We start from the raw sequence: 13,315 nt of genomic DNA on the forward strand, positions 1-13,315 counted from the left end.
CTTAATATTTGTCAGTACCCCTGAAAAACACCAGGCATCCCCTAAATATTCTTTAAAGCTTATGTCCCTTAATGTCTTTCTTTTTGGTTTAAGAATAATTACTTTTTTCATACATCTCATGTAACATTTTACATGTCTTTTCATTTGAAATACAGAAGAACATGATGTTCCTTATCATAAAGGATTTTTGAAAACTGAGTGTTGCCTGTATTCTCTATGCCCTCTCCTCCTGCCTTTTTATGTCTATGTATTTAGATATATGCACTGACTCAGACTCATAAAATAGGCTGGTGACAATATATCTAATTATCTGATCCTCACACTCTGCCACATCACAAAGGACTGACTTTATGTTAGTATCTGACGGCTGAAACGGGTGTTGCATCATGTTCAAAAGTGGCACTAGACAAAACTAGGTCACAAGACCGGTGATTAGCAGCTGGCTCTCGCCATTATGACAAGTGACGTATAGAACCGTAAGGTGCTTATTGTGGTTACTCTACACATTGCAAGAAATCTTTTATTGCCAAATAGGGGAGCATTAACCTTCAATTCTAAAGTGAGATTTGGAGGTGAGCAGAAGGAAAGTCCACCAGAAGAGAAGTATACAGCGCCATAGCTCACAGATCACATTCTGCCACCACCTGCTATTCACCTCCAGTGCCATAGAGAGCTGCGCCATGACCGGGTACTTTCAGGGGTGTGTCCTAATGTAAAGAGGTGTGGCCAAGCTTCTTTACAAAATAAAAATAAAAAAATGGTATAAGCAGTGCACTCCACAGGGGGGGTGCCGTGAGCCCCTTAGCCAGGGGCAAATCCAGAGGGTGGGGTGATCAGTGGCATTAGCTGCCCCTGACCCACCGCAGTCCAGCACACAGCAGCTGGGGAGACGCAGGCTGCTGTTGTTGAAAGGTGTTTGAGGGGGGGCGACCTGGGCCCCCTCTGAGCCCCTACATCAAGCACGGGCAATTAGTACCCGCTCCTCTCCTCTTGGCACCCCTGTTGACCCCTGTAACATGATATCATGCCACTATTACATCTCTGCTGGGAGAATAAAACCTGTTAAATGATTTCACAAATTTTTCCCATGGTTTCATTAACCAGATTCTGAGCAGCACGTAATGTGAACCCAACTGCGGCCAGCTGCTACGAATGGCATGCTAGTGCGACTATACACCCTTATTCTCAGGTGCACACATCATTGCAAATGAAACAGCCAACACTGCTCCACTCGCAAGAGCAGCCGCCCTCACTGTCATCTGCATTTGTTCCTACCCTACACAGGCTGCAGGAGATCCACAATGCTGTCCACAATGCACACACATGACTCATTAACAGGCAACACGGCCAGAGCACACCCACCAAACGGTGCTTTGATGTGTGTTCGCATTGCTTCCTTCCAGTTGCCGCACAGAAACTGCCATCAGTAACAGAGAACCATCGCAGCCTCATGCACACTTACACAAGCTCTGACCTTACTCAGTAATTGCTCACCTCAGCGCACGCTATCAGGTCTCAGGCTGCCTATGGCATCGCAGTGGATAATTTATGCTCGCCCCTGCAATGGCATTCAAACGCGCTGGTACGCTTGTGTTTCGCCGACCACCCCCCATCACCACCCACAAACGGCACTTCCTGTGCATTACTCTGCCATGCGTCTGCGTAGTCACCATGATCGCAGTCCCAATCGCAGTGACTGGTTTGCAAACGCATACTGCGATGCATACACATGAGCAGTGCGCAACAATCAGCCGATTCCGTGCGTAATCACAGTTGCGATCCTTGCTGAATCAGGCCCAAGATCCGTACATCTCTGAATCGAGCGTACATTCGTGAAGAAGCATATGTAGCCCCGTGCCGCATATGCAGTAATCGGCCGCATTTGTACATACGTGCAAGTAAGAATCAAGCATAATGTGCTTCAAAGGGCTTAATAATTACCTCCCCTTATAGAGATGGGGACTTTTTATATATGGTCATGTTCATTTCATCTAGAACTGTGTCCACATGAAGTCAGAATAACCTGTACATTGTAAATCAGCAATGCTGGCAGGACAAACGGCCTGTACTGTATGACACTGGACAGGATGTCCTACAGTCTTCCCTGTGATCACTAAGGAAGCTGTGTCCTGAGGGCATGTGCTGATTACACTAGGTACAGGCATCTACTGCAGTTTCGGAACACACCTAGGGCACAGTACAGGACTAATAAGAGATTTATTCCCTAGCTACATTATTACTGTACCATTTACTCTCAGGGAAAATGGTGCCCTTTAAATATAATGTGCTCCCCAGAGTTTCGCCCAACAGCTTCAGGTACGATTTAAGTTTCACATGATGGGGACAACTGACCCTTTCTGACCCAGGAGCCAGGCTTCCAGGCACTCCACAAAAACACTCCACCAATTTATGTCACCTCAAGATTCCAAACAGCCTCAGAAACTCTGAATGAGTATCCGTCTATCTCTGTTTTATTTGACATTTTCGTGGCTCCCAGCGCTACTCAAAATCTTCTGCGGCTCATTATGAAGTAAGAACCCTCTGGTGTCCAAATGAGTCTTTAACGTGGACTAGAGCTTTAAATCCCTACCAACCGGTGGAAAGATGAGACTTTACAAATCGAACTACTGCAAGTTCTCTGGTAATTAAAGGGTTCTTCTTACCCAGCTTCCCTGCCCCTCCACCTCCGCATATTTTCCAGGAGATTTCCTAGACTTCAGAGTCTCTTTGCTCCCACCTAGTTTCATACTCTCTCAGAGTTAAAATTGTGTCCCTTTTGCCTCGTCCTTAAATAAGCAATGGAATGACCCTCCCCCTCGTTTTTTCTCTCTCTCTCTCTCTGGATGTTCTAAGGATGGCTCTCCTGCATGCACTCAGTGCTTTGGGGCTGGTAATGAGACTGGCACTGTCCGTTCTCTTTGCCTTTCATGAGTGGAAATGCCTGCTGGTTTGATCCTAGGATGTTCTGAGAGAGCTGCTAGTCTCTGGGGAACCTGTCAGAAGCACTGCAGACATATGGTGCAAGCCTACTGAAAGAGGGTCCCTGAGGCAGAGCTGTGAGCTATCTCTCTCTGCACTCAATGTCTCTGTCAGCCTCAAGAACATAGAGCAAGCAGGCGCAGCAGGACAAGGGCCAAGACACTGGGTGCTCTCAGTTCATAATCCCAAGGGGGGGCATTACATTAATTTACTTGTTAACCGTGAGGGTTCGGTAACCAAATCATTTATTTTTTTCTTTTGCCGATGACAAAAATTATTATTTTTTATCATAGGGCCTGATTCAGCAGAGGACGGTATTGTAAATCCGCACACGAGCAGCTGTGCAATCTCGTCCTTGCTATAATGCAAATGCAGCAGGAGGTGTCTGAGACCTCCTTGCTGCATCTGCGATCCCAGTGCTGAGACCGAGGTCGCTGCCAGGGATCACGATTGACCCTTTGGCTGCGGTAGCTGAAGCTTATGGCAGCCTGGCCGGGTCCTGTCCCCGTTTCTGTGAACCCAGGCTGTCCCTACACCACCCCAAACAAGCCGTGGAAACAACTCTGCCTGTCTGTCTGGCAGAGGCATAGTGGGGTCTGCGTGCGATTTCGCAGGACCCGTTCTGCACACGTTCAGATTCCCGATAATCGTGAATCTGCGATCAATCCCATAGACAAAAAGAATTCCTCAGGATGTCAGCCTGCATGCAGTGTTATTGCGGCATCAGAAAATGCTTGTAAAGGAAAATTCTAATAGAATCCCCAGAATCCTCTTCTGTGATACCAATCATTTTTCATTGCCAATGGCAAACCATAGGCTTAAAAAAGATCACATAGCGAAATTGGAATGATTCATATAGTCATTCCCTATACAACTGAGGCCACGGGCGTAACTAGGCATTTGAAGGCCCCATAGCAAAAGTTTGCAAGGGCCCCTATGTCCCCCCTCCCAATGGTGAAATATATATGTAACTTAACAAGAAAGATGAAAAGTGTATAGAACACATATAACTTTGACAAGGAAGATGGGTCCCCTCAGCTCTGGGCCCAATAGCAGCTGCACCCCTTGCACCTATGGTAGTTACACCCATGACTGAGGCTGAAAGTCAGATTGGCTGCTCTAATAACCTGCTCAAGTAGGGAAACCTTCTCTGATCCGCAGTAGGGTTCATCATGAGCATGTATACATCAAGCCTTGTAGACCAACCGATCAGCTTCTAACTGCCATTTCAAAGACTGTGCTAGATAAATGACAGTTAGAAGCCGATTGGTTGCTTTGAGCAACTACTTCACTTTACCTCTTTCCAAAACTTGATACATCTCCCCTTTAGTTTCAATATTTATACCGGAATGTTGGATTTACCTGAAGGATTAAGGACCTTATTCAGAGTCGGTCGCAAGCGCTGATGCGCTCGTAACCAACTCGATGGTTAGTACTGCGCACGCGCAGCGGCCGCACTCCGCGTGCGCAAGCCCCGGAGCGACAGAGAAACTCTATCGCTCCGGAGCTCGTTACCAAAGGGGCGGCTGTCGATGTTGGTCGACAGCTTGCCCCGTTTGGTAGGCGGGCCGGGGGGGTGGTTTCCAAAACAGAGGTGGTCCTTAACGAACGCCTACCGTTTTGTGGGCGGTCGCACCGACATCATCACTGATGTCAGTGGGGAGCTTCCTGCTCCATCAGAGCAGAAAGCTCCTTGGGGCTTACGAGTGCCCAGACCCAACCTTAGGGTCTGGTCGTAAGCCCCGATGGTCGCGATGGTGATCACCATCGCGACCATCAACCTGGTCGGTCGTTAAGCTGTGGGTGGTAACCCACAGCTAAACGATCGACAAGGAGGCGGTCGTTCAGGCTGCAAGCGGCCGCCCTGATTCAGAGCGACCGCTTGCAACTAACGACCGACTCTGAATGAGGTCTTAAGAGTGGTCATTGAACAGGAATACATGTACTGTACTGTGTAACCATAGAAACTCAGCTTACTAGGGCCTACTGAAGAGAGTCCATATTCCTGCCTATCAAAAGTTCGGTCACTGTAAAAAATAAAGGGTGACATGAGCAGATAAGGGCACATTTTGGGTAGGTTGGGGGTAATTTGTCCCAATTTTTTAATCTGTATATTTTTGGTAAATTGTCATTCAATTTTTCAAGAGCAATAAACCAACTTCTCCCACGTTCTCCTTATAGCAAACATTCTACAGGGACCAAATAAGCTGGATGGCAATCTTCTTGTTTGGCCCAATTACCAAACAAATGGATCTCAGGCTATATATGGAACGCACATAGAAAGAAAACTCTACCGGGTGTTTGGTTGGTTGGAGACACAACCGGACCACAAAGGAAATCATGCATGCTGATTGGAAGTATAAGTGCACATAATGGGGTCATATGGCTGTGCACTTATTTGCCCAATATGGTACCCTCTATTTAGCTGATTTTGCTGTGCACTTCTGTGGGTTGCAAAGTAATAAGTGGCACAATGGGCCTCATTCTGATTCGTATGTAAAGCGCACACAACAGCATGTATTGAATGTCGCCCATCTGTGAATTTATACCAATGCACCTACAAACTCCTTCCCTTGTATACAGGCCAATCCGTGTCAAATCAACACACTTTTTGTTAAAATTTTACATCACCAACTCTGATTTTGTTCAAATTTGTTATATGGAGAGTATAAATGTAGTCTAAGAAAAACACAAAATTTATTTAAATATCTCATGCTGTTTCCAAAATATGGCTATTTAAAGTTTTCAAATATCGGTCAAAAGCAGCTCTCCTAATTTAGCAAGAGAGGTGGGAGTGATGTCATTTTACTGTGTTTTTTAAGCCTTTTCCTATGATATACAACACAATAGGCTTTGTGAGGAAAAACTTTTTCCAAATTCAAACTGAAATTTTTAATCATGATTATCTCAAAAAGTGCGTAGACAAAAAAAAAAAATTCTGGAAATAGTCTATACTAATGTTAAATGTTTGTCAAAATTTAAAAGTGGGAGGATAATGTTTTCATAGTTAAAAATAATTTTAAACAAGAGTAGGCACTAAGGGCCTGATTCAGAGCCGGAAGCTCTGAAAGAGCCCTCGCTCTGAATCAGGGCTTTTTTTTTATTTTTTTGTGCGGCCTCCTGGCCGCTCGCTTAGCTGTGGGTGACCACCCACAGCTATTGTGAGCGGCCAGGTGATGGTCGCGATGGTCTTGACCATCGTAACCATCGGGGCTTTCGACGAGACCCTTGTGGTAGGGTCTCGTTCCCGCAAGCCCCAGTGAGCTTTCGGTTCTATTAGAGCCGGAAGCTCTCCACTGACATCACTCGTGATGTCAGTGGGGCCGCCCCCAAACGGCAGGCGTTCCTTTGGGAACGCCTCCGTTTGGCCAGCCACCCCTCCTGCCCGCCTCCAAAACGGGACAAGCTGTCAATCAAAATCAACAGCTGCCCCGCTTTGGTGCGAGACCCGTAGCGACGGAGCGCCCATCGCTAGCCGGGTCTCATGCATGCGCACGTCGGAGCCGGCTCCGGCGTGCGCATGCGCAGTGGCCAAACATTGACCCGCTCGCGAGCACATAGCACTTGCGAGCGGGTCTGAATCAGGTCCAAAGCCTTTAAATCCAGTTATATGAGGAAACAACAAAAATTAGCCCAACACACAATATTTGAATTAAATGTAAATTCTCTTAATTACTTTTTGTCAGAAAATATAGATATTATATATTCTCACATATAGAGATTGTCAAAAAGTAATTAAGAGAATTTACAAAAATTCAAATATTGTAGGCCTAATTATAAAAGTTCCTATATGACTTTATTAATTAAAAACAATCAATAATGCTTGCAAGAAAATAAATAATGATCTTCAATAATGTTAATGCATTGTTTATGAATCATGCTCATGAATCATTGTTCTCACGAATCAATTGTCAGGAATCATGCTCAGTATTGCAGGCCACAGCGCATGGGAAAGGCCTCTGTGATGGAGTTAGCGGCACAGTCAAGAGACTGGCAGTTAGAGCCAGCCTACAACGTCCATATGAGAACCAAATCCTCACACCTCTCTAACTTTATGAATGTGCAGTAGGAAATATATCTGGAATTAATTTGACGTTCACAACGTAAGAAGACTATATTGAGTCTGAAACGTTTTTGAATGAAAGTTTCAGCCAGTCAGTAACTATTCAGGGAACACAATAGTATCATGTATTTATACTTGTTGATTCAAGTACTTGAAACTAATGAAGCCATCAAATCTATTATTACCTATTACTACTTGTAATACACCCGGCTTTTTTGAATAAAATTATTTTTATCTATGAACCCATTATTCTCCCAATTTTAAAATTTGACAAACATTTAACATTAGTATAGACGATTTCCAGAAATGTTTTCAACTTTTTTATCGATGCACTTTTTGAGATAATCATGATCCAAAATTTCAGTTTGAATTTGGAAAAAAGTTTTTCCTCATAAAGCCTATTGTGTTGTATATCATATGAAAGGGCAAAAACAACACCGTAAAATGACACCACTCCCACTTATCTAGCTTAATTAGGAGAGCTGCTATGGCGATTTGAAAATATGCTGGTTGTGCGTTTTTGACACATTTTGGAAAACTTTACATAGCCATATTTTGGAAACTGCATGATATATTTAAATAATATTTTGTATTTTTCTTAGACTACATATATACTCTCCATATACCAAATGTTATCAAAATCTGAGCTGGTCAGGTAAAATCAGTGTGTTGATTTGACACAGAATGACCCGTACACCACTTTTAGGTCCCGTGCAGGCTGTAATACCGATTGGTGCATTCTTATACACCACTATCAGTCACACTATCAAACCTTGCATCAACCCTTTGGCAGGTGCAGTTACTCTATCTGACTATGGCCTTGTATGTTTGCGGCTGTGCCTCCAGGAAAGTAGTCGCTTGCATTGGCACGCTCGTGACACTCCCATAACACGCCCACATGCTCTGTTGTCTTCTGTTGTCTGATCATATGTGTTTTAGAAAAGGTAACAGAGGCCCCTGTATAATGGAAAGACAGACAACTAAGGGTTTGATTCAGAGTTGGACACTAAGAGGGGTATTCAATATGAAACGTTAACTTCACTGTCGAAGTTAACGTTTCATATCGGAGTTTTTACCTGCGTTAAAGTATCGGGCGCGCTCCCGCTTATCCCCGTATTCAATATAAAATTAACAAAAACGGGAAACTCCGAAGTTGGATTTGCGTAAAGTTACGAATTTTTCCTTTAAAAAAATGTAAGACCCCCCTAAAGTTGTAAAAACATGGGGGAACACTATGGGTACCCCCGTTTTAGCCTTTAATTGAAAGTCGGGGATTTAAATAGCGGCAGCAGGTGTTTTTCCCGACATTGAAGAAGTGTTGCAGAAGAGCACTTAGGTTATTTTTTTCATTTTTTTAAGTGGTCCCATCAAATTTGGAGTACATGAAAATGGGTACTAGCATATTTTTAAGTCCCTAAAGTAAATTTTTTAAAATTCTGCATTTGTGCACCTGCCGCTATAATTCTGTTCTAGAAAACACCTGCCGCATACTTGCAGAATAGCCCTGAACCTATTTCCCTATTGTTATACAATTTTTTCCCAATTTTTCTTTTTCACCCCAATTTTTAAATACATTTTTTGGGGTGTCCCTATTTTTTTTTTTTTTTACAGTTCTTTTTTAAATGTCATTCCCAGGGGTGCAGGCTATTTTTTTAGCCTGCACCCCTAAACCCCAATTCTGCACTTTTTTTCGACACCTATTCAATGGTGAAAAGTTATCCCCGTTTTTTATCAAAGACTTTTCAAAACTTGCGATAAGTCTTTGAAGTTGAATATGGTGTAATAGTAAAACTTGCGATAATGACGTCATACCTCTGATATTAACACAAAAACGATGTTTTCGCTCCCATATTGAATACCCCTGCAATACCGCTGCAGCTGCGAATTTCTATGCAGCGACTGTGTGAAAATATGCAAATGTCACAGCCTCTGGGACTGAATTGCTTTACAAATCCAAGAGACTGTGGGCCTGATTCAGCAAGCAACACAAAGGAGAGACCGCACGCACTTGGGCGATGTCTTTGTACTGCGCGTGTGCGAACTAGCCAGTGCGGTCGGGAAGTGCCGTTTGTGGGCACTGACCACAGGGGAGTGGTCAGGCAAACACAGGCATGCCTGTGCATTTGGATGCCGTTTTAGGGGCATCCATAACTAAGCCAGTGCGGCGACGGACGCATTGATGAGACTCCATGCACACAGGAAGTTGCCAAGATCCTGAGCAAGGTCTGGTCAACTACTATTATGCAAATGTGGTCGATGGTTCTGGATGTTACCGATGTTTACGCTATCTTGCGTACTCATCAGGCTTTGAGTAAAGGGAGATGGGCGGTTTAATATGGGGCTGGGCGTCTGTATCTTGTGCTGTGGTTTCCGTGCAAATGAATTGATTAGCATATTCTTGCAGCGGACTGGTGCGTGCGTTCTCTCCTTTCCGTTGCTTGCTGAATCAGGCCCAGTTTACAAAGACGCAGATCAGCCACATATCAGTTGATTATCGGACTTCTGAGTAACGCTATTATTGTGCAGAATGATACCGGAGCCATTTTCACTGCGTAAGGGATAGCAGTCAGAGACACGTCCTGAAAACGGTTGTGAAAAGCCTGTGTTGGAGGCAGCGTCCTGTCAATCAATTTGAGAATAAATCTTTACTGTGAGCAACATCGGTAATGACACTTGACACATGCGCAGTGCGACTAGAAAAAAGAAAAAAATGTCCCCCAACACACTGCAATAGACCAGCAATAAGATTTGAATACTACACGGTAAAAGAAATCCAGAGATCTTTGTTGCATATATTTGCAAAGATGTGTTTAAGCACCGTGCCAGGTCACGGCGTCCCTAACGCTGCATGATAAATAATAGCATGCACTTTAGGTCTATTTGCACACTGTTATGCCACATGATAATAGCATATACTGTACATTAATATATCTAAGTTGAGAGCCAACTCACCTGGAGGTACCCCAGAATCCTCCATATAGCACTACAGGAACCAGCACCCTCCCAATGCTGGTCCCATCCATGCCTCTCAGAAAAGTAATACAAAATAGGGGTTGCTCAAACCAAGTTAATGGTCTCTCACAGGCGGAGCCGTAACTAGGTTTCTGAGCGCCCTGTGCTGGCCTCTCCCCTTTTCCATGTGACATCATAACGGGGCGGGGCCACCGGCAGTTGAAGCTGCAGCAGTGCCTGGAGCATCTTCAAGACGCTCTGGGCAGCTGTAATAATGGCAGGATGCTTGCCTGTAGTCCAATGGACACTACAGACAGCATTGCCACAGCGATGCTGGCTGCAGGGCTCCGTTCCAGGTGTCCTCCAGCCAGAAGCAGGGGCCGTGGGGTGGCTACTCTGTCGCCCGCAAAGCCCTGCGCTTTGTGCGGTCGCACACCTCTAGTTGTGGCCCTGCTCACAGAGGCTTGAAAAGGGGAATGTAGACTAGGAAAAAAAAAGTGTGCCCTCCAGTACCACCAATAAGATTTTAATACTAAATAGAAATCCAGAGATCTTTGTTGCATATATTTGCTTAAACATATCTTTGCAAATAAATGCAGAAAAGACGCTTGCGCAGGCCACCGATAACGCTCATACTACGTAAACGTCAACTTTGCGTCCATCTTTGAATCAGGCCCTAACTGTTTAGTATAGACTGTTAACCAGACGTTGTGTTCTGTTTTTCAGGCAGTGTTTGCTCGGTGTCTGTACAGAAATGCCAGCTCCCACTTGGTGCAAAATACTGAAAATAGTTTTTCTTTTTGTTAGTTTTTTTTTTACCTGGACTTGAAGGAGCTTAAAAGTTAAAGTATGGAACAAATTAACTCAGTTACTGACTTCAAGAGTTTGCAGAGCTGTAAGTGAAAGAGTTTAACTGACGTGGTCTCCTGGAGACGTCCCAAAGATCACAAGACTTGTCAATACCATATTCCCACTGGCAGATCTGCAGGCTCTGGCCCGGTAACCGCATCCGGAAGGAGTGGGGATTTGTCAGCTATCTTTCTGGATGTTCACGGATCCTCCCTATGGGACAGCAGCTTTCTTATCCAGTGATTGCGCACACTCCATTTCCATAATATCTGCAGAGTCATACAAATGTCAAAAAGCCAAGGAGGAGGAGAATGTGATGGGTCAGATCTTCCTGCAGGGCTGCCTGACATTTGCTGTGAGCTGTCAATCAGACCGACACTGATCACCTACACAGGCATTTAACAGCACAATGAAGGGATTCAGATTTACTACAGCTAAAAGAGACAAGTGATGGCGTTACCCATAGCAACTAATCACATGCCTGTACTATCATTTTGTAGAATACAGTAAAGAAATCAGAGCTATAATCTGATTGGTTGCTACTTGCAACACCTCCTGGTCTCTGTTTTAGAAGCTTTAGTAAATCTATCCCTCAGAGTCAGGAGGGAAAGGGAGAGTGATGGCCATCGATGTTTGAAATCATCAACACAAAACCATCGATAGCATGAGCAGATCCACACCATCCGGCAGAGGATGCGGTATTGGTGGTCCGCCAATCATGGCAAAAATACTTGTCATTGGCCATAGACCTCAATGGTCGCAAAAACATTAATGGTTGATGGCCATCCTTAGAGAGGGGGACCTCCGCTCCTCCTTTTTCTTTTTTTTTTAAAGTCCTTTTGCTTTTTCTCACTTATCCTTTTATATGAAAGGGTTACAGCTGGCGGTAACACTGCTATGGCTCGCTGAGGTGTGGGGTCTGATCATGAGTTGTATGTAGTGGCGATATTGGACACAGAGGGCCTGATTCTGTCCCGCTCGCGAGCTCCGAGCGCTCGCAAGCGGGTCGATGGTGCCCAAGTGCGCATGCGCACGACGGAGCCGGATCCGTCATGCGCATGCGCAAGACCCGAATAACGACGGCCATGGGTCTCGCACCAAAGGGGGCATGCTGTCGATGGTGATTGACAGCACGCCCCCTTTGGTGGGGCATGGCTGCCCAGACGGAGGCGTTCCCATGGGCTGCCCAGACGGAGGCGTTCCCATGGGCTGCCCAGACGGAGGCGTTCCCATGGGCCGGCCCCACTGACATCACTAGTGATGTCAGTGGGAGTGCTTTTGGCTCTGATAGAGCCAAAAGCACTCCTGGGCTTGCGGCAGCGATGACCCTACTGCAGGGTCTCGTCACAAGCCCGATGGTCGCGATAGTCTTGAGCATCGTGACTATCATTTTGGCCGCTCGCTATAGCTGTGGGTGGTGTTAGAGCATCCGGCTCTGAATCAGGGCCAGTGTACCAATTTTATTATTCTGCAAATTCGGCTAAGGGCCGTATTCAATTAGAGGCGAAAAGCCGTAATCAGTGAAAGAGTTTTGCTATTGCCGCTTTTCACCTGGTTGGAACTTATCTTCAAATTCAATTCCAGCCGGATTTTGCCTAAGCAGAAACTCAATGCATTGTAATAGGCGAAAAAGATTCACCGATGAATAGCAAGTGAAAACAAGTGCAAAATCTTTATTTTGGGGTGCAAAGCTGGGGAAACCACCCACGATCTTTGGGAAAGTCCCCTAAAGGAAAAATCTGGCAAAAAAATAATAAAAAACATAAGAACACCCCAAAAAAGTACTTTCATTTTAGGGGCGAAAAAGTAAAAAGTGGGGGGACAAGCATAAAAACTAGCAAAAAAGACTTGTTGGGTGCTGTAAGGATGGGTCAGGTGTTTTTGGGATTGCAGGTGCATTTTTGAAAATTTTTAAAAGTTCACTTTAGAGATAGAAAAATATGCTAGCACCCATTTTCACGTACCCCAAATTTGATGGGACTACTTATTTTCACAAAAAAATATTGCTTTATGCCAATCTTCACCACTTGTGCAAAGACGCTAATAAGAAGCAATTTAAACAACTTAAGTACCCAAACACTTTTATTAGGGGTAATAGTACACATGTACATTGATCCCCAATGTTAGTGCATCTTTTTTTGGGTTACAGACTGATTTCCCCACTTCTGACAATACATTCTGCCTGTTCCGCATTCGCCGCTTTCCGTTTTCGCGTGGTTTGGAATTGAATGGGGCGAAAAGCGGGGACACGCACGAAAAGTTTTCACCTCTGAAACAGGCGAAGGAGGTGGAAAGTCAGACAGGCGAAACCTCTCTGACTTTTCGCCTCTAATTGAATACGGGCCTAAGTCGCACTGTGCATGCATCCACATAGTGTGTCAGAGTTGCAATTAATATGCATGGGAGACACATAGGGGAGGAATGTATCAAACTTTGGAGAGAGATAAAGTTTGATACCAATCAGCTTCTACC

At 44.8% G+C, this 13,315-nt stretch overlaps 1 protein-coding gene across 1 annotated transcript in view; it reads right to left on the reverse strand.

Annotated features, from left to right (window-relative positions):
- LOC148506064 (serine/threonine-protein kinase Nek11-like) overlaps nucleotides 1-13,315 on the reverse strand; it is a 341,598-nt gene that overhangs the window by 148,913 nt on the left and 179,370 nt on the right. The window lies entirely within an intron of this gene.

Source organism: Taudactylus pleione, unplaced genomic scaffold (genome assembly GCF_031769625.1).
Source record: "Taudactylus pleione unplaced genomic scaffold, aTauple2 ptg000430l, whole genome shotgun sequence".
Classification (NCBI taxonomy): Eukaryota; Metazoa; Chordata; class Amphibia; order Anura; family Myobatrachidae; genus Taudactylus; species Taudactylus pleione.